The following is a 22443-nucleotide window of genomic DNA, read 5'->3' as shown; positions in this document are numbered from 1 at the left end:
AATTTGCAGTACCTTATTTAGTGAAAGAATTACTATGTACTGTACAGTTCTTGGGAGCCATAAGCTAACATTCATGCTTCTTGGTTGACAATTTCATAAAGACTCCCTTTACAAACTTGCTTATGCACCCATTCAGATGACATGCCTGGGGGACCAATGTCAGAAACCCTGTAGCCAGAGACCTAATCAGCACAATCTTTGGCACTTTCCAAAGCAGACCATGGCTGTATTTAGTTACTATTGTGTTCCTGACTTTAACCTGACTTCTCATGTTTGAACTCCTGCTACCTGTTTTTTTTTTTTTTGCCCAACGATTCTGTTTTGAGGTTCTGGCTATCTTGCCACTTCTCCACTGGTTGCAGTTCTGTCACAACCCTCAGAGACTATGTAACCTATGGAAAGTGTAGGAGAGGATGAACTTCTACTGTCTCTATCTAATCAAGGTGAGACCGACCCTGCCAAAATACCTGATACAGCCCAAACTATGTATACATTAGGCTTAGATGGTTCATGACTTTTTACATATTGTGCTATGGCTCGTCATTTTGTACCAGATCTTGTCAAAACAAGGTCTGTTTTGTTTGTATATGAATACAATAAAAAATAGTGATGGTGTTTGATACAGACAAGGTGTTGTTCAGATATATTGTATATTCAGCTATTTTTATATTTGCTGAAAGCATTACCTTTGCAATAATTTACTTTTAAGTTGATTTGTTTATAATACAGACCACATAATTACTATCCAGCAATTACCTAATATAGATACCAGATACAGAACACTGTATATTAATGTGTTGCTTCCGGCATTTTTAAATTACATCATGCTCTTATTATAGTATTTTGCCTATTTCAGTTGCAAAACAGATAATAATGAGCATGTTGTCCACTTCTTGAGATACCCATGTATATTTTAGCAAATTAATTAAAAAAATAGAAAAAAAAATCGTGTTATGAGTTAAGCAGAGGATTTCACCATTTAGTGGGACTGAACTGAAATCTCACAAAAGACCTGTCTTGTGTTATTGTTTCATACTCCGTTAAATGACTGCTTACTGTTCAGATATATGACAGAACTATTGAAAGGCCAGATCCATTTCCATTAAAAAAGTACATTCTAATTATTTTCAGATTCAATAATATTTGCAAAATACACAGTGATCATTCCTGTTGAGTGCTAATGATTTCTTTTTCAAGGACAGCTAACTGTCATTGATGCTTGTTCTCCCACTGTTGTGTCGTCTAGAATCCAAATAGATTGTAAATCAGCAAGGTTCAATAAGGCCAGCCTAAACTAATCTGCAGAAAGTGATGCAAAGAATACTGTTAGAGAGTAAATACATAAAGGTTTAAATTATTGTTTCAGGCTTTTCACTTTGTCACGTATACATAAAGATCAGAAATATATAGATCATAGATTACAAAACTGTAGGTTAAGCTCTACTGGGTGGCAACAGCCTAAGGGCCAATTAAATTGACATATGGGAGTACTGACTGACTGCTTAACATGTTACTAGAACTATTGCAGGTTATTTTTTTATGGTACTATTCATATACAGTATATATCCATAACCTTGATTTCCTTTGTGGGGGGGGGGGGGCATTAATGCTGGACTGAATAGGTGACTTGAACTGGAAAACTTATATATAATAAAATGAAATAGAGTAGTGCCACCAGTGGCTCTGATTACTGGAAACTCTCTTCCTCTCCAGGATTATCCTATAACACTTTCAACTGGTGGATAACTAAAGGTTTTAAATTTATCAATCATTTTTACAGTCTGATTGGTTCCTGGTTGGAGACCGCAATATCCCAACCATCTTTTTCATCCCAGCAAGTGTATCATTTTCTTGTCCAATTTAGAAAAGATAAGTCTAGCAATTCTTACCTATTTCAAAATAGCCTGCAAGAAGTTTCCATACTCCAAAGGCTTGATTTGAATCCATACCAATAATTTCTAACAGCAAATACAAAGGTCTACGTTCCTTATGTTTTGCATGGGAAGATACATTAATAGGACAATTACAGAAGAAACCTGGTACTCAATATTGGATTCTACATCTCATAGCTCCATGTTAGAGGGTACTTGGTGCCAACCTATACAAATAAAATAAACCCTCCAATTGGTAAAAACTACTTTATGGTCAAGAAGGAATGATCATATGCTGTATATTTGGTGGAACTGTCCTGGTCAACAATTTATACTGCTACTCAATCATTACCCATATAAATCTGAGAAAGGACCCACAGATTACTGCATTAATAAACAGATATCCCACATATTTTTACAGAAGAATTTTGATAATTTATATTTTTCATGGTGCTAAAACAAATATTGCAAAATACTGGAAAAGCATAACCATTTCTATATCTCCCTTTAAAGATAAAATAAAGTGGATCATGGTCAATGAAAAATAATTTAGCATTCTCCAGGATAAACATGATCAATTCTTAGAGGTTTGAGAACACTGGCATACCTATGTTTTTCTAAACAAGAGACTCACCCTTTCTGTCAGTATAATGTACAGTATTTGTGTTTGTCCTTTATTTTGAGACTTTGTTAAACTGATACAGCTAGTACTTTAGGAAACTTTATTTTGCATAGTTTATACTCTTATTCTAGCAGCTGATAGTTGATTAACTAATCACTCTTGAATCTTTGGCTTCACCTCTTTTTCCTCCTTTACGTCATCTTCTCTATTCTCCTTTTCCTTCTGAAAGGGAATGCTGGAAATAACATATTTCGTACTGTGATATCCATTTTGTACTTCTAAAAACTACTGAAAAGAAAAACAATTGCATTTTACAATGTAATATTCTTTATTATTTATCACATTTCAAATGTTGATTGCGCATAGGCAATGCTATGGCCTGCTTAAGGGCAAAGCAAAACAATACACACTATTTCTCCACTGGCAAAGGGTCATTCCTGCAAAAGTAAAAGGTGTTTGCATTGCTCTTTTAAATTTCCCATGAATTACTTATTTTACATTCCCTCAAAGGACATCAATGTTAGTGGCTAAATACATTTTTAAACATTTTTATACAAATACCCTAAAGTGCGTGTTTTTACACACATGTGTCTTATTTAATATATGCTTTACATTATAAATATTGTTTTGTCTCTGCACAATAAAATTCATCCCCATTCCTTTTAGGTAAGGCACGTCTAAATTTTACACTTTTAATGAGGTCAAGTCTAATGATCTTTAACACTCCAGTGAGGTGAATTCACAAGAAAGCAATATGCTAGAAAAGTACATCATAATTAAAATCCAATAAAGTCATTCTTTTTGCAGTATGAATGATCAAGGTATAGGTGTGCTTTACTGCATAACCTGGGAAATAGATTTTACATTAACTGGAAGGCAACAGACCAAGGATAATCGGTGCAAGAGAGGTTTAAAAACCAAGAGATGTTTGGTTTTCTCACAGTATAATACAATGGAAACAAATGAATATAAAATGTACATCAAGTTTTTATTCCTGAGCTAAAAATGTATAAATGTAAATACATATTAACAAATGTAAAACATGAACTTACTGTAAGTCTATGGTATCTCAGTGCTCTCTGTACTAGAGCAGAACTATATAATGCTGTTCACTTGTGGTATTATCTCCCTAATTAGCAAGAAACATGTTTATTGATCAACATTATATCATGAAGGCTTGCATAACTGAGGAAATACAAAGAGGTTATACCAATAACATATCTAGTACTGGCATCTAAGAAGATAAAAAGTGAATACAAATCGCAATTCAGGATATATTGTTTAGCAAAACCTTCTTTTGGTGGGTACTGGTTAGTAAAATAGGGAGAGGATGGCATGATGAGCAAAAGCTTTGACTGTCAGCTGACTCAATACAAGATCATAGGAAAAAATTACAAAACATATCAGCTTACTAACCAAGCAGCCTTGAGGTTGAAATTTTGATTGAACGGTGATTTGTTCTTTCAAACAGCAATCGTGATGCTTTTGAGTTGGGGATTCATGCAACCAATAACTTACTGACTTTGTCAATACATAGTATATCTAGGGAATTATGCCTTACATAGTTACATAGTTACATAGGGTTGAAAAAAGACCAGTGTCCATCAAGTTCAACCCATCCAAGTAAACCCAGCACACTTAACCCACACCTACCAATCTATACACTCACATACAAACACTATATATACAACCACTAGTACTAACTGTAGATATTAGTATCACAATAGCCTTGGATATTCTGATTGATCAAGAACTCATCCAGGCCCCTCTTAAAGGCATTAACAGAATCTGCCATTACCACATCACTAGGAAGGGCATTCCATAACCTCACTGCCCTCACCGTGAAAAACCCCCTACGCTGCTTCAAATGGAAGCTCCGTTCCTCTAATCTAAAGGGGGTCCTATGGTGCGCTGATTGTTTTTATGGGAAAAAAGAACATCCCCCAACTGCCTATAATCCCCTCTAATGTACTTGTACAGAGTAATCATGTCCCCTCGCAAGCGCCTCTTTTCCAGAGAAAACAACCCCAACCTTGACAGTCTCACCTCATAGTTTAAATCTTCCATCCCCTTTACCAGTTTTGTTGCACGTCTCTGCACTCTCTCCAGCTCATTAATATCCTTCTTAAGGACTGGAGCCCAAAACTGCACTGCATACTCAAGGTGAGGCCTTACCAGGGACCTATAAAGGGGCAAAATTATGTTCTCATCCCTTGAGTCAATGCCCTTTTTTATACAAGACAGCACTTTATTTGCTTTAGTAGCCACAGAATGACACCGCCTGGCATTAGACAACTTGTTATCAACAAAAACCCCTAGATCCTTCTCCATTAAGGATACCCCCAACACACTACCATTCAGTAGATAGTTTGCGTTTATATTTTTCTACCAAAGTGCATAACTTTGCACTTATCAACATTGAGCCTCATTTTCCAGTTTCCTGCCCAGTTATCTAATTTTGTCAAATCGCTCTGCAAAGCGGCAGCATCCTGCAGATGTAATGATTTCCCTGTATGTTACTTTTACACCTTTGTACACTCCTATGTAATATATGCTGTGTATTAATCCCTACTCAGATAGTTTCAAGCAGATAACACCCTGAAGACAGTTATTTTTTCAGGATAAGTGTCAAAACAGCTTTTGATGTACGAGCCTGTGCTATGCTAAAATATATGGTTCTTGACTGGGATCTCAGCACTCTTGTTCAAATATATTTTCTACAAATTAGGCCAGACTACACTTTCCAGTGTACACTAACATATTACTTAGGCCAGTGCTGTCCGACTGGCGGCCCACGATCCCCCTCTGTGTGGCCCCCCCACCTGTCTGGCTGCTTTGATGGCTTACTCTTGTGTAAGCTTTAAATGGTATCATTACTTTGATTAACTGACCCCCCTGCATGGTTCACACCTCAGATTCAGGCTGTAAACCCTCTGTATTGTTTAAAAACGTAATCCCCTGTGTTGTTCACACCTTTTAATCTCTGCATTGTTCACCCCCTGCAGTGTTCACACCTCAGGCTCAGACTGTAATGACCCACATTGTTCATCTGTTCACATCTCAGACAGACTGTAGGAGCAGTAGAAACCCACAAATAATCCCTGCACACTACAAAAAGAACATATACTGGAGGTGGTACTGCAATTAAAACGTTTTTTAATATATAGTTATTGTGCAGACTGTAGGAGCAGTGCCAGCATTGTGTCACTGTATGCTGCCTGTGTGTGCCACACAGCATAGGGCAGGCAGAGTATGGCACACAGGCTGGGTAGGGCAGGCAGAGTATGGCACACACAGGCAGGGTAGGGAAGGCAGAGTATGGCAGGTTTTTGCTGTACTACAACCATTAATATGGGTATGGTCATGTGATAACACGGGTGTGGTTTCAAGTGGGTGTGGTTTAAAAAAGGGGAGTGGTCAAAACTGGCTTCCATTATCGGCCCTCCACCACGTAGGTCGGAAAAATTCCGGCCCTCGGTACCACAGAAGTTGGACAGCACTGACCTAGGCTATAGGCATGTTATAAGCATGCTCACAGCTGTAGTATAGCAACATATGACATATCTACCCTAAAGCAAGTTTTCAAAGTAAGCATTTCAAATCTAGACATCGGTTTACCAAATTTTGTTAGGACTGGCTGTAACTTACCACCTATAAATATTGCTAATTTCTTTAGGCCAAAATAAATGCAGTTCCCATGTTTCTCTAAAAAACATGCACTCAATTTAGCTTGCAGTCACTGGCATTATCTATGCAGGAATTGCAGCTCATTTTCAGCTTTATTTCTGGTTTTCTAAAGCTCATTTAGGTCAATTGCAATGACTGTGCTGTAAATGACAAATCACAACACTAATAAATAGTAATATATTGCAATAATAAAGTAAATACAATTGGTGTAAACGTTGCCAGGGCTAGGGTATAATTCTGGGCAATAATTTGTAATTAGACCTTCATAAGCTCTATGTAACAAGGAAATAAAAACAATGTAAATAATTTTTAAAGAAAGAAAATTAAAACAGACTGCAATTTTTGTTTTATTATTCCACTGAATGCCAATGTTTAAGAAGCAAACTACCCCTTTAAAACTGACCATTTGATAATAATGCATAGATTTCTATACATTCAATGACATTGCTAACATTACAATCTAATCATTTAAAGCAAATATCTGAAATGACTTTTACGATTTGTGCACAGAACAAATACAAGCGCCTAGTATACCATACAAGATGACTGTGACATTTACATCAATAGCCATGATGAAATCCAATATAATGGAAGGAGCAATGAAATATTGTGATCTCTCTCTCCTTGTCATTCAAATTATATATATACTCATATTTCAAGATACATACTAGCATCTTGTACATTTTACATCATATAATGAATGGCTTGTTAATACATATCATTCTATATGTTGTGAAACAAAAGCAAAGAATCAACACATAGCCTGCATCACATGACTGGTTTCATTAAAGTTATCCTTTATTTATATAGCACAAATACATGTACTGTATGCAGAACCTTTCAGAGATTGCTTATCATTCACCATGCAAGAAAATCTAAGTATCCTATCACATACACTAAAAAAACCCTAGAGTGACTTTCATTAGAAGCCAAGACTTCTGTCTGTATGTCTTTGGAAGGTAACCCATTAAGACTAAGAAGCAGATTTATCAACATTTTTAAACCACAAATAAATTAATTTCCTCTAAAACCACAAAAGTCTAGTAATTTATTGGAAGATCTAATTGAAAAAGCACAAACAACTTAAAATGCGGAATGAAAATGAGAAGAACATGAACATTTTCCTTCAAATCTTGGTTGACAATATTGTTTTAGTATTTTTCATGGTTTTGCTACATATTAGCGGGAATTTAATAATGTTTGCCATTTTTTGTGTAAAGAAACCTATGAATTTTTGCCATTTATTAATGGCAAAAATTCGTGGGTTTCTTTACACGAAAAATAAACCATGAAAAAAAATGGCAAACATTATTCAATTCCCCCTAATGAGAATATTTACTGAAGTGTGAATCAAAAGTAAGGTGACGCCAGAGTAATGTGGCAAATTTTCTCCTGGCGTATATTCACTGTATTTTCAAATTATAATTACACTGGTGAAATTTCTCTAGAGGATTTACACAATAACTGAATATGGGAAATTAGCATGGAGGATGTGATGTAAATAATGTAATGCAAAAGTGGTTGCTTTATCTTTATAATAGCAGTTCACCAGCCTTACCCTGGACAAAATATATCTTGGTGAAAATTCATTGAGCAAATATTTACAGGTCGTGGACGTATTTAGGCAAATAATTTGCAATCCCAGTGGATCAAAAATTATCGGGCTAGAAAAATCCTATTGCTGAAAGCAATTGAAGAGAAGTTTGCTTCTGAGGTACAATGGAGATTAGTAAATCTAGGGAATGGAGGGCCAGCTCATAAAGGTTTAAGAACATATAGGGGGGCCCATTCACTAAAGACCGAATTTTAGGGGCTTAAAATCACTATATGGAAAAAATTAGGAGTAACCACAATAATTTCTGGTGTTCTAAAATGTCACAAATATGCTTTAATCGGTCGCACAAAAATTTCGTAATTGCCTTCTGAAAGTCAGAATTTTCAGATCCGAACGTTCAAAAATTGCAAGAAAGCCTTCCTGGCTTTGAAACCTTCAATGTATGATTTTGGAAGCCTTCCATAGGACTCAATGGCACTCAACAGGTCCAACCTGGCAAAAAGATATCAAACCATACCAAAGTTTGAATGAATTCTGAGATATTCGTAGTCTTTGCGAAAAGTACAACAAGTACAAAAAGTAAAAGTACAACTTTTTTGTGGAACTTAACGAAAACCACAAAAAAAGTTGTGGAATTTTAATGAAATTATTGCGGACATTCCAAAATGTTCGATAAATTAAAAAAATATGATTTTACCTCATAAATACTTAATAGAGGTTTTGTAAATGGACCCCATAGTGTTACCATTACTACAAATTAAGAATTACCTTCCTTTTTTCACAAAAAAATATTTTATAGGATATACAAATCTAGCCAGTGTGGTGATATCTAGAACTTAGTACAAAATGTATTGTCTTGAAAAGAGTCATAACATTTATTTTTTAGTGTTGGTCTATTTAACCTTGTAACAGAAGTTTATTGGATTACAAAAAGATTCTCACAAGTTCATCATAGTGGAAATGTATGCAGATTTCACAGTTCTCCCTAGCATCAAGTCCATTTAGATATTAAAGTATTTCAGGTGGACATAATGTATACTCTCCCCAAGCCCAAAGTAAAACTGCCAGCCCAGAGCCAGTTTGTTCTATTTATTGCATATACAGCAAATCTGATTTGCAAGCATAACAGGGTTACTCTAAAGTCAAAAGGGCACACGCTGTAGACAGAATTTAATTGATTATATTTCAAAAAGACAGCTTTTAAACTTAGAAACCACACTTTGGCCTTTTTTACTTTCATATTGGAATACACATGGCTTTATAAATGTATTAAATGAAATTGTTTCCTTACGGGAAGAGCAAAATATACCAGAATCCATTAGAAATGAATACATATAAAATGCATCACGGCTCCTTCATTCCAGCTTTTATGGTTTACACTTTTTTCTTTTCTGCAGAAGGACACGAAGGCTGTGGTCTACAAGTATTTTGATTATATCATCATAAATAAGATTCATGCTTGTATGTGCTTTTGTTATAGTTTGGGTATTGTTACCAGTTATGGCTATAATTCTGACAGATTCCTAAATGAAATCATAATTACGAGTGTCGATTACACTGTTCCATATGCCCATAAATGCCCTTGAAGATCATTTTTTTTGAGATTCTCTATATTTTTACTGCAGTTTGTCATCAAACAGGAAGAATCATTACAAAGACATATAATTCTCACATTATTTCAGCGTCCACTTTCTGTGCAAAGGGCTGCAATTGAGTTGATTTATGGGTCACTGGCCAATGACTCAGGCTTTCCATTTAGTTCCATTTAGTATTTTAAAAAGCCTCAAAAGAAAAACAGGAGCAATGCTAGATTTTAGAATCAAAATTATCTATCTATATATTCAGATTTTGTAAGCATTTAAAAGGGCTCTTAAATTTTGTCACTGTTGTAGCAGGTAAGGGTGCACTGTAGACATTATTTTCTACTGTCGGGCAGCAAGGTCCTACACTAAGGGCAATGTCCCATGGGGAGATTAGTAGCCTGCAGTTAATCTCCGCTAACACAGGCAACTAATCTCCCAAAAGTAAAAGGTAATAAAGTGAATCACCAGTGGAGGCATATGCGTTGCTTCATTTTCCAAAGTCACGCGAAGTTGCCTGCAGGAGGAAACTTTGCACTTTGACTTTGGAGTAGCCGAGATTAACCATGGGTGACTAATTCCCCAATGGGACATTACCCTAAAAAAAAAGACTACCACTTGGTATAACGGCAACTTTTTGTTATACCTAAAATGAATTAGATCTATTATTCAGAAAACCCTTTTTTCACAAAAGCCCGGAACTAGCACAAAATATATATTTTTTTAATATGTTAGAGAACAACATTTCATTGTTATTTTTTTTTAGGACTGCAACTGCAGTGGGTAAAGTGCCATTTCAAGCACAGTTACCATGTTTGCAATATATTCTTCCCAAATTTCCAGCTTTGTTGAGGTGACCAGGGGGAAATTAAAAAAAATCCCTGTACAACACCTCTATCTATAGTAAAAAGCCCAAACTTATATTCACCTATGAGAACAGTCAGGAGCATCCACCAGCACTCCTGCTCTCTCCAGTGGCAAATGTTTCCACGTAGTTTGTGATACTGGCGTAGTGACATCAGCACGTCACCCATGATGTAGTTTGCAAAATTTTAAATAAATAGACCCTAGGGACATATGTTCAATGCCTAAATATAGGACTTTTCCTGACTACAAACCTGACTGAAGCCGAGCAGGCCCTGACACCTACTAACCAGGGTTATATCAGTCATATTGTTGTTACCTAAGACATTCCAGATATGATACTACAGTAGAACCCCAATTGTACACTGCAAGATTTTCCATTTACCATAATTAACGCTGTTTTATCACTGTCCCATGCACATGGTGACTTGAAAATTCAGGGACCCATCTAGAAAGTGAGACGTGAGATTGCAACAATCAATATACTACAAGTATATAAGCTGTGGACTTTCTCAACACCTATAAAAACAATATTTCAGGAACACATTAGTAGCAAACAGCAGATTTGTGGTCCCAAAGGGTTTACAGTGCATGTAAAAAAGAAAACCTCACCAACAAGCAAATATAATTCCAGTGTGAATTGGAAATATTCTTGACTATTACAATAATCTAAATATAATTCACTGCCATTCCTAGTTTGTTTCGTCGTTATTGATGTCACGCATTTAATTACATTTATCATTTATTTTACCACCACTTACACAGTGTGACATCCCCTGATACTTGGTGTGTAAATGGAACTCAGACTTAGACTCTATAACTCATAGTGCCTTACAAAAGACTATTTACACTTAGCTCTCCCTTTGCACTTACCTGGGAAATGACAAGAGCAAAACTTCAACTGAGATAAAACAATAAGAACAGAATATTCTACTTGTATCATTTAACCCTCTAAGCGCTGCAGGCTTTGGTACAACTTAAGATACAGCAGTGACTATGTCACCTGGCAATAATCTATGGCAACAGAGACAATAATTGGGCAGCAGCCCTGATGATGCCCTTGTGCTTATGATTATGTCTGTAGTAAAAAAAAGTCTCCTAATGTTACCTTTTTGCTGCCCTGATAAGGACAAGGTTTTAAATATGCCTTATGTAGAAAAATAGTCCCTCTACAGCACCAGTGCTTGCTTGTTGGTGCCAAATATCCTGTGATATATGGCACTTAAAGGAATTGTAAATCTTTAAAATAAATAATGTACAATTAATCAGAGTGCTATCAAAATTGCATTTGCAATTTACGTTTATTATTTTTTGTTAAAGATTCCAAAATGAAAAAAAAAATGTATACTGCCAATATAATAAATGTGGAAAGGTACTAGCAGAGTGTTGTGTTCAGTGGCTTCATCTCCCTATCCAATAATTCCCTTTCTCTGTTGTGTCCTCATACAGTGCACAAGCTTCTCCTGACTTTCTTACTAAAGACCTTAGGTTCCCTTCTAACCTGTACCTTAATGTTTAGTGCCTAACTGGCGCACAATCATCTGGGGTACTAATGGCAATGACTATCTCCTCCTCGGGGCCCAGAGATTACCCTTGCTACCCTAATAGCTACCTGTCCACCTTAAGGTGGTCCTGGCATACTGTGCTCCTAACTTCCCCTGGTCTTAGCTAAGTGTAGCTAAGCTACACTAAGGGGCACATTTACTTATCCACAAACGCTCCGAGTGTTCTTTCGTTCGTTCCATCGGTCCAATCATATTTTCAGCAACTTTTTCGTACCTTGCACGACTTTTTCAGCACTTTCGTGACTTTTTTGTATTTTTACCGCGAAAAAAACGGATCGGTTTTGCCGCTGTTTGCAATCATTCGGTACGAAAATTGTGACTTTCGGATCGTCAATACGATATTATGACCAATATGATTTTTTTCATAAGCATTTTCGTGATATTTGCGATCTTCAGAAATTTTTCTTTCCAATTCGAATTTTTCGGATTGTCCGATTGTCTAGTTTGCCAAACAACCAGCTGGAATAGGCTGGTGTTGGGCCATGGCTGACGGACCAATGGAGCCCATTATTTCATGTTGAGAGAAAGACTTTGTTCCCATTAGTTTTTAGGCAGCTTAGTGGGGACTAATTTGAACAAGTATGCCTCAGGGAGGTTAGGACTTGCAGCTTCATATCACCCACCATTTTTTGTCACAGTATAATATTGTGAATGCATTGTTATATGCTATGTATATTAAAGGAGACATTTTATATAAAGTTCATATTCAGTTATAATATTCATCCTTCCTCAAAATGTGAAATGATACAGAAAGAAAGATGTTTTGAAAACATTTTACCTCCCAAAACTGTCATTATATGAGAGCTGCATACACAACCTCTCTAATCAGAAGCCAGAGCAAAATGAAAGATGGGAGTGTCACTTCAGGCTTTACTCAACAGTAGCAGGAAAAACCCCTCCCAGTTTCCTCCTTCTGTGTCTCTCTGCTTGTGCTGCAGCCGGGGGAGGGGGAGGAGCGATTAGAGCAGGAACGACTGCCTGTGACATTGCTAAGCCCCGCCCACCCTATGCATATTCACTACACTTTAAGTAGCTGAGGCTGCCGAAGTCAATCAGGGCTGGCGGCCCCAGCCACATACTGAAGTCTCTAAACCGGAAGCTTGCAAAAGATCTGGGTAGAGCACAGTTTCAAGCAGTTATGGACATATTTGGTATTAAAATAAAAGGACTTCTATTTTTACATGGCTTAGTGCATTGTAAAAATGTATGGTTACATAATTACATAGTTACATAGTTACATAGGGTTGAAAAAAGACCAGAGTCCATCAAGTTCAACCCTTTCAAGTGAACCCAGCTCACACAACCCACACCTACCAATTTATACACTCACATACATAAACTATATATACAACCACTAATACTAACTGTAGATATTAGTATCACAATAGCCTTGGATATTCTGATTGATCAAGAACTCATCCAGGCCCCTCTTAAAAGCATTAACAGAATCTGCCATTACCACATCTCTAGGAAGGGCATTCCCCAACCTCACTGCCCTCACCGTGAAAAACCACCTACGCTGCTTCAAATGGAAGCTACGTTTCTCTAATCTAAAGGGGTGGCCTCTGGTGCGTTGATTGTTTTTATGGGAAAAGAGAACACCCCCTATCTGCCTATAATATCCTCTAATGTACTTGTACAGAATAATCATGTCTCCTCGCAAGCGCAACCTCGACAGTCTAACCTCATAGTTTAAATCTTCCATCCCCTTTACCAGTTTAGTTGCCGTCTCTGCATTCTCTCCAGCTCATTAATATCCTTCTTAAGGACTGGAGCCCAAAACTGCACTGCATACTCAAGGTGAGGCCTTACCAGGGACCTATAAAGGGGCAAAAATATGTTCTCATCCCTTGAGTCAATGCCCTTTTTTATACAAGACAGCACTTTATTTGCTTTAGTAGCCACAGAATGACACTGCCTGGAATTGGACAACTTGTGATCTACAAAAACCCCTAGATCCTTCTCCATTAAGGATACCCCCAACACACTACCATTCAGTAGATAGTTTGCGTTTATATTATTTCTACCAAAATGCATAACTTTCCACTTATCAACATTGAACCTCATTTTCCAGTTTGCTGCCCAGTTTTCCAATTTTTTCAAATCGCTCTGCAAAGCGGCAGCATCCTGCATGGAACTTATAGTTTTGCACAATTTAGTGTCATCAGCAAAAATAGAAACAGTACTGTCTATGCCCACCTCCAGGTCATTAAAAACAAGTTAAAAAACAAAGGACCAAGGACTGACCCCTGCGGTACTCCAACAACGCTGGTCCAATTAGAAAATGTTCCATTTACCACCACTCTTTGTAATTGGATAGAGAACTGGCTGAAGGATAGATTACAAATATTATGCTCTAGACCAATATTTCTCAATTTGATCATTAACCTTCTGTGAGGTACTGTATCAAATGCTTTAGCAAAATCTAAGTAGATGACATCAACTGCCATTCCAGCATCGAGGTTCCTGCTCACCTCCTCATAAAAGGCGACTAAATTAGCCTGGCAAGATCTGTTACGCATAAAACAATGCTGGCACAAACTTATAGTATTGTGAACTGCAATGTATTCAAGTACCCTATCCCTTATTACCCCTTCCGAAAGTTTTCCTACTACTGATGTGAGACTAACAGGCCTATAGTTTCCAGGCTGAGAACGGGATCCCTTTTCAAACGGCACCACATTAGCAATTCGCCAGTCTCTCTGCACCATGCCAGACCTCAACGAATCCTGAAAAATTATGTGAAGAGGCTTGGCAATCACAGCACTCAGCTCATTTAATACCCTAGGATGAATGCCATCCGGTCCTGGACCTTAGTTTACCTTTACATGTTCAAGTCTCTTGAATTTCCTCCCGAGAGACCAAAGCATCAGCTAAATTACTAGAACTGGGCATATAAAATGGGAAGCCTTCATTAGCTGGCTCCTCAGATGTATAGACAGATGAAAAATAAGATTCAAATTTCTGTTTTTTCCCTGTTCTCATCAACCAACTTACCCCCCCGTGATAATAAGGTTCCCCCCTTGGTATATATCCCCCGATTTCTGTATAACAGATTTTATTTTTATTGTCACAGCTTTATTTTGGTGGTTTTTGAACATGTTCAGTTCAGTGTTTGGTGGATCCACAAGCTGGTGAGTTTAGTCATGGGACTGCCGGTAGCCCATGGCTTTGGTGGAATTCCCTGCAGCTTATGACTCCTGTGTCTGTTGCACTTCATTAGTAGCAGCTGGCATATTGTGTAAAGTAAGCAGTAATCAATATAAAACATATTTTACCTCCTTACAATCTGACCAAAAATGAATACACATACAAGATACTTCACCAATAAAAATGCTGCTTGCCAGCACTGTGTTACGGTTATCTTTAGCGATGATCAAAGTGTTTCCACAGGCACGGATTCACTGCCACAAAAAAGCGTGGCGTAAAACGAAGTTAATATAAAAGAAAATGCTGTGAGGAAAAGAAAACTACTTTCTCTTTAATAAATTTTATAAGGAAAAAACAGTTAAAAACACCCATTGACGTTCCATCACAGTTTTGTAAATTTTTCAGTAAAGCAAAATGGGACAGATTCGCTTACTAGGTATCTTGGATACAAAGATTATAGTGATGTTTTTGGTATGAGAATATTGCTCTTTATTCAAAAGTAAGCAGGGAGGACATACAGTTGTTTACTTGCACTGTGATGTGATTTACACATACAGCATAGATTTCTTATTGGAGGATTATTTTGCATTTTAATGGTGTTGTTGAGTGGGGTAAAGATTTACGGAGCAATATTGCTTTGTAAATACAGCTATGATGCTGGTAGAGTACAGCTCCTGGAATGCTTTAACTCTTGATAATATCTTATGTGCTATGTGTGGTTGAGCAGCAGTTTTTTAAATGCAGTTTAATATTACCTAGCATCTAATAAGCAAATGGATTCTTGACTACAATATAACACAATGTGCAGTAAAAACATAAAAATAAGCTAGAGAAAATGTTCTTCTCTTTATTAATATGTACTGGGAATCTAATAGCTTTGCTAACAGACTGATAGTTTCCTGGCTGCAGCAACACAAACTGATATGCAGCTGTGCGTACTTTATACATTCCAAGTGCCAATTTATCAGAATTTAAAGCGTTATTAAATTAAAAAACAAATCTGAGAATGAGTCCATCAAATTTTCTAACATGGACTTAGATTTGCTGAGCAAACAGAGGTAATTCTGTAAACATAATGTTTTGTGTCCTCTGCCTGTTTCTGCCTTGGCAGTCACCCTTTTACCTCAGGATTCTTCTTGTTTCTCCAGTATTCAGCTCTCCAGCAGCCCCTGTGTGTCCAGTCTTCTACCTAATTCTCCAGATAATCTTCCTACCTCTACATTATCATCATTTTCTCTCAAATGTTGTGTGGACATTTATTTTCTCTAAATCTGATTGTACCACCTACCTCCACATAGCAGGCCCCCAATAACAGTAATTATAAATGGAAAGACCAGTAAGAATCAACCTATAACTATAGTTGTACATTTGCGATTTCAAGGGACAGTCTCCCTTTATTCACCATATTCCTTTATACAGCATGCCATTTTTTAGTGGTATGCCTCTGTGGTAATTTTTTATGGACATGCTTATGTAGACGTTTTTGTACCCTATCACCATCTGTCATTCCTGCATTATTATCTTTTAACCTGAGAGTTTGTGTATTCTTGGGGCTGGTCTGTTTCAACATTCTAAAACATGGACAAAACTTCATTCAAAGCCTTGCCCTCCGATCAAAGTACTGCCCATTTGGCTCTTAAAGTGATACTGACATTAAAAACCTACTCTTCAATATATTATTGTACAGTACATAAAACATTACCTATAGGTTATGGTAATTATTTTTCACTGATAGGTTGAGAAGGGACAGCTTTTGTAAGTAAAGTTCCTAAATCTTTTTTTTTACAACCTATCAGTTAGATTACATTACATTAACATTTATTTATAAAGCGCCAACATATTCCGCAGCGCTGTACAATAAGTGGGTTACATACATTGGACATACAGAGTAACATATAAAGCAATCAGTAACCGATACAAGAGGTGAAGAGGGCCCTTCCCAAAAGAGCTTACAATCTACAAGGAGAAAGGGTTGAGACACAAGGTGTGGGAATGGGCATGACCAGCTTCTAATGCTAAAGGACTACTGCTGCACAAATATGGCAGCCCCCTCACAGAGGAAGATTGGAAATCAGGTAGGTAATATAAAAGCATCAGACAAATACTTTTAAGGCAAAATCATAAATAGCATGCAGAGACAATTATGATTGATATAAAAAAAAGAGGCTTATGTACTGGTGTCAGTGTCTCTTTAATGTCACTGCTCTGGACCCTGATATCACTGTCCACTCCCTATTGTATAGTTTTGTCACCTGTAGCTGGCAACCTTAATCCTCACCATTATGAGATATGGTACAGCAGCTCTATGTTTAAGAACAAGATACTAGATTCCAATGTATTTATGAGGCTTCAGTTGCCCTTCTTTTGTGATGGTCAGAGTAGGAGATGAACTTAGAAAATGATTTCATAACCATGAGTTTATATTCTGCACTTATTTAGTGCTTCTAACTGCAATTTATGTAACAGAGAGGACAGTTGCTGTTCCAAAATTCCCCTTGATCATCTTGTTCTTGTTTGATCCCTGTCCTATACAGGTAAGATAGCTAGGGGGCCCAGTGAGATGTGTTAGAGAGTTTTGATATCCTTTAAAGGAAGATCATGGAAGGTATGTTTCATTAAACTTTAACCCAAATGCCAACATTTTCATTCCGTGGTGGATGAATAATTTTGCAGAGTTCTGAAACTTGCCTAATTGCTTTAGTCATTTTTTCTCATCAGCAGCAAGTCTCTACATTAAATTTTACCTGACAACAATGTGGTGAAATATCTGTTGACACCTGTTGTAAATCCTGCCATTAATTTTAATGGTCATACCAGCAATTAAGAGGAGATCACAACATCCCTAAGTGCTTTGGCGAAGAACAGATAAATCGACATTCCAAAAGCCACAAACAAAATTTTCAAAGCTCGCATTAGTTACTTGTTGCCAAAATCAATAACACTAGAGAAGAATACTGAAGCAGAAACAAAGCTGCACTAAATGCTGAACCTAGCAAGTGAAATATTAAACTGTTAATTGCTTAATACTGTACAAAACAATCCTTTCTAAGGGCTAGAAACAGCTAAAACAAAATGCCATTTAAAGTCTGCTCAACCAAGACCTCTTCACTGCCTGTCAGTCTTATTTGTTCATGTCATTAAGATGTTCAGCTCCTGTGCTTGGCAAGCAACAAATGATCATTTAGTGTAACATTTGTCACATAGGTTAATAAAGCTTTAAAGGGCCTGTTAGTTAGAAGCAGGAAGTTAAGGCGCTATGTTCATTCATTCAAGCATTCCATGTGCAAATGGCATAGAGTTACCATTGCATATGTATGAGTTGTAAAGCAAAACCAAGGTGAAAGGGCCTCGGATATATACTTCTAATCTGTAATGTATTGCTCGTGATTTACATTTTGAAATAAATGTGAACATTACACGAAATCATGTTTTTACACTCTGTAGCTCTGCAAAGCAAGGAGCCAAAGCTAATTACAGATAAACGAGGATAAGGGAGTTATGTCAATCCCTTTGCCGTTATCAAATACAAGGAGATTATTGAGCAGCATTTGCTGCTTGTCAGTTTTGCATTGCAATCAAACATCAAAAGGGTGGACATTGCTATTTAAATGTTCAGTGTTCCTTTGAAGGGGATCTAAATACTCTATAAAACTGTCTTATAGCACCTTGGCTCTATAAACATGTGGCCCAAGCATGATAATTGATAAAAGGCTATACCACTATAATCAGTATAGGAAGGGAAGACAAACCCCCACATGTAATAAAAGGCTCAAAATGTATAGTAAGATGTAAATGCTACCTTCTAACTGGCTGCTACCAGTAACTAGTATAACGCTCAACGGCCTTTTGGCTAAGATCAAGTGTGGTATCTGTTCTTGGCGTGGGGAGGGTACATCCTAGCTAAGGGATGTACGGAAGGATCCTCTTCATTGCCGGGGCAGAGAAACACTTGGTCCTCTGGCCAGGGGGCCGGATAGCATATTGAAGCCTGAGTTGTGAGCGCCCCAAGCCTTGCGAACCTGAAGTGCCTTACTGCAAGGGTTGGATTGCCACGAGCAGCACGGGTATGAGCGCATCCTCACTTTTTTATGCAGTCCACTTTGCTCTTATGTCCCCGGCCTTTTGGCTAGGGCATACAATTTTTTATAATTCCGGCCATTAGGCTGGGGCAGGATACTGCACCTTTTATGAATTTTCCCCCACCCCTATTTATTTTTTAATAGCACTTACGCACTTTTTGCATTTTTTTGGATTGGGTGCTTACCCTTCGGGGCTGCACTGATCCAGGGGAGGGATGTGTGGCCATTAGACTCCTTCCCCCCCTGACAAAACTTCACACGTTGGCAGTGCACTCCAGGTCAGCATAAAAAGCCGCAACAGCTGGTATTAAAATCGATCAACCTTTATTTGCACCTCTAAAAAACACACCTTGAGGTCTCCTCAAGGTGTGTTTTTTAGATGTGCAAATAAAGGTTGATCGATTTTAATACCAGCTGTTGCGGCTTTTTATGCTGACCTGGAGTGCATTGCCAATGTGTGAAGTTTTGTGACGAGATTTGTCCCCTGGCTACGGACTCGGGGCAGGAGCACCCGGGTCAACAGGACTGTTTGGTAAGCATAATGCTTTTTTATTTGGAAGTGAGTTATTCCTGGCCGTGAGTTTTTTCACCCGAGTGCAGGGTCCGGGGCAGGTTGCACCTGGACCAGAGGATTTGAGCAGTGAGCAGTTTGTGTGGGGAATCTGTATTGCTTTTTCCAGACAGGCACCTGTATTTTTAAACTAATTTCTGTGTTTAAGCTATCCCTTAAACTGTGTGCTGTGGATATATAATCCTTTCCTCCCTGAAACCGGCCCCTGGAGCGGGTGCAAACCGTTTATGGGACCTCTTCAGAGGTCCACTGATGTCCGGACCCCTTTCTTCGGTTGGGAGGGGAATGGATAAAGGGACTCCCCTAGCCTTGCGGCGAAGGGAGTCTGAAGACCCTTGCCTCCTGCAGTGCCTTTTGGTCGGGGAGGTCAGGGATAAAGGAGCCTATCCTAGCCTCCGGGTGAAGGTAGGCCTGAAGACTCCTTTTTCACTTGCGCCTTTTGGACTGTGTCCTCGGGGTTTTTATGGACTAAGTCACAGGCACCCTCCTGCACTATGTGTTGCACTTTACTTTGTAGCATTTTTTTTGCATTTGAGTGTATTTAAAGCACGCTCAGGCTTCAATAAAAAAAAGCTCAACGTTGTTAAGTTAGTTATTAGAAAACACATTATGTTTCCAGCTCCAGTTACAGAAACAAAGAACATGGAGCTAGATTTATGCAGGTGCTATTCTTACTATTACTGGAGAGCAAAATAAATGGATTGTGAGGTATAGGGATTTCAGTTCCAAGCACACTTTTCTTTGCAACCCCTTTCACAAAAAATCTTGGGAGGGGCCTGGAATCCTGCTGCCTTCCCCTCCGTTTGCATGTGTTCCACCTCCAGCTTGTGTATAAATCCCTGCCCCGACTGTTCTTATACCCGAGAGTCATGGGAATTGGGAATATATATGCAACAAAACTGAAGCAAATGCCGTAGTCCAGCCCCCCACCCCAACCAGCAGGGTCTGCTTCCTCTATTGTTACACAACTGAATGCTGGGACTTTAGAAATAATAACAATAATAAGTTTAATACTAAATATTTAAATCCCTTTTAAAGCCAGCAATTGCATACTGTAACCAAGGGATTGAGACTCAGAAGTGAAAAGGACAGACAATACTCTTACCGAGCCATCTAACAATTTGAGTCTTTGTCCCAACAAGAACTCAAAAAGGATACGTGAACTTTAAAGAAGAATAAAACCCTTAAAACACTGACAGATACTTAAAGAGGTTCTTCACCTTTGAGGAGTCAATGATAATGGATAAAAAGCAGATAAATGTGCACAGAACAGACCAAAATTTTTATTGGAGGATCCCTTGCATTAAAAAGGACATATACAGTATCATCAAAAGCAGTGTTGCTGGACCATCAGTCACCCAACTCCTAGCATTCGTCAACATATTATCAAGGATTAAAGTCTACTGGGATATTAACTTCTTCCTTAAATATCTAAATAGCTATATATCTTTTGTTGTCTGAGTATAGTATAAAGCTGAGCATATATATTAAAATCTGCTCATATAGCTGGCTCACAAATAAGTAAATTTTAACCAAATTTGGTCAGTCGGATCATAAATAACCTGTTGACAGAGGGCCACATAAATGGGTCGATAGAATTTCCAAATCTGTCTGATCAACATCTGCTTGATTGGTCAGTTATTGGTTGGTCAAGCCATCAGAGGGGTCCCATACACGGCCCATTAAGTTTCAGGGTCGGCAGCTTTAATTGAGCCATGAATGGCCATCTTTAATTTGGTAAACCAAATTGCATGGTAATTTTACTATCCTAGATGACTGACCTAGGCTGAGAAGAGTTGGTTTCTATCAAGGCTTAATCTTGTACAGGTATGAGACCCATTATCCAGAATGCTTGGGACCTGGGGTTTTCCAGATAAAGGGTCTTTCTGTAATTTAGATCCCCTATGTTAATTCTACTAAAAAAATATTTAAACAGTAATTAAACCAAATAGGATTGCTTTGGCTCCAATAAGGATTAATTACAGTATATCTTAGTTTGGATCAAGTATAAGGTACTGTTTTATGGGGACAGGTTGTATCACTGAGTAAATGGCTCAGACAGACCAATGTTCATATATAGGCCTGATTTTTATTATTTGCAATCCAACAATTGAAAATGCAACCAATCATAAAATAAACACTTTTTTGAATAAACATACCTTCGATTCATGGCTGTCTCATTTTATCTGCTCTAAAAACAATTTCTTATTTATTATTTTCAGTGAGCAAAGATGCATGTAACTGCTTCAATAATAAATAAAAGGTCTGGCAAAACTGTTTAATACATGTGATATGTTTTCTCTGAAGATTACAAGATAATTACACTTCAAGTTGCCAGGCAACTTTAATTACCATGCGATTTGTACTTTTTACATCTCTTGATAACACTTAGTTTGGGAGGCAGAAATAATCATGTACTTGCATGCCCAATAATTACATAGAGTATACCGTGCAATTATATGATCACCATGGATAAAATTGATGACGCTATCATGGTTTTGCACCAAAAAAATTGTTGAAATCTTTCCAAGGAAAATAAATGCAAGATAATGCCATGGTTTACTGGATTCCTAAAACAAAAGCAAACAAAAAAAATCTGAGATTGGCCTGCTAAGATATCAGGAAATGTAGTGAGCCCACAATCAAATAGGCCTTGCTATCCAAAAACATGTTATATGTTTCTATAAAGAAAAATATAAATGGAGTAGCCAGACAAAACTATTGTAGGTGTATCTAAAATCAAATAGGACCAGGGCAGAAATTGACTATGTACAGTAAGTTCACTGTGTGGGCATCTGTGGGGTATTTATGTGTTTGTGCAGAAAGTCACTCATTTACTATAAATACCTACATATGAATTCCCCTACTCAGCAATAGAATTGGTTTATGAGGCTAAAAA

The 22443-nt window shown here is 37.6% G+C and overlaps 1 long non-coding RNA gene across 1 annotated transcript; it reads right to left on the bottom strand.

Annotated features, from left to right (window-relative positions):
- Positions 1–1066: 1066 nt before the first annotated feature.
- LOC105948163 lies at positions 1067–3624 on the bottom strand. The gene is made up of 3 exons (XR_004219831.1): positions 3546–3624; positions 2671–2781; positions 1067–1299 (listed from the first exon to the last, which is right to left on the bottom strand). It is a non-coding gene; the product is annotated as an uncharacterized LOC105948163 (long non-coding RNA).
- Between the last annotated feature and the right edge of the window lie 18819 nt (positions 3625–22443).

The sequence above is a fragment of the Xenopus tropicalis genome, chromosome 8, assembly GCF_000004195.4.
Source record: "Xenopus tropicalis strain Nigerian chromosome 8, UCB_Xtro_10.0, whole genome shotgun sequence".
NCBI lineage: Eukaryota > Metazoa > Chordata > Amphibia > Anura > Pipidae > Xenopus > Xenopus tropicalis.
The sequence above is the reverse complement of the archived record's forward strand: the minus strand, read 5'-3'. Positions and strand labels throughout refer to the sequence as shown.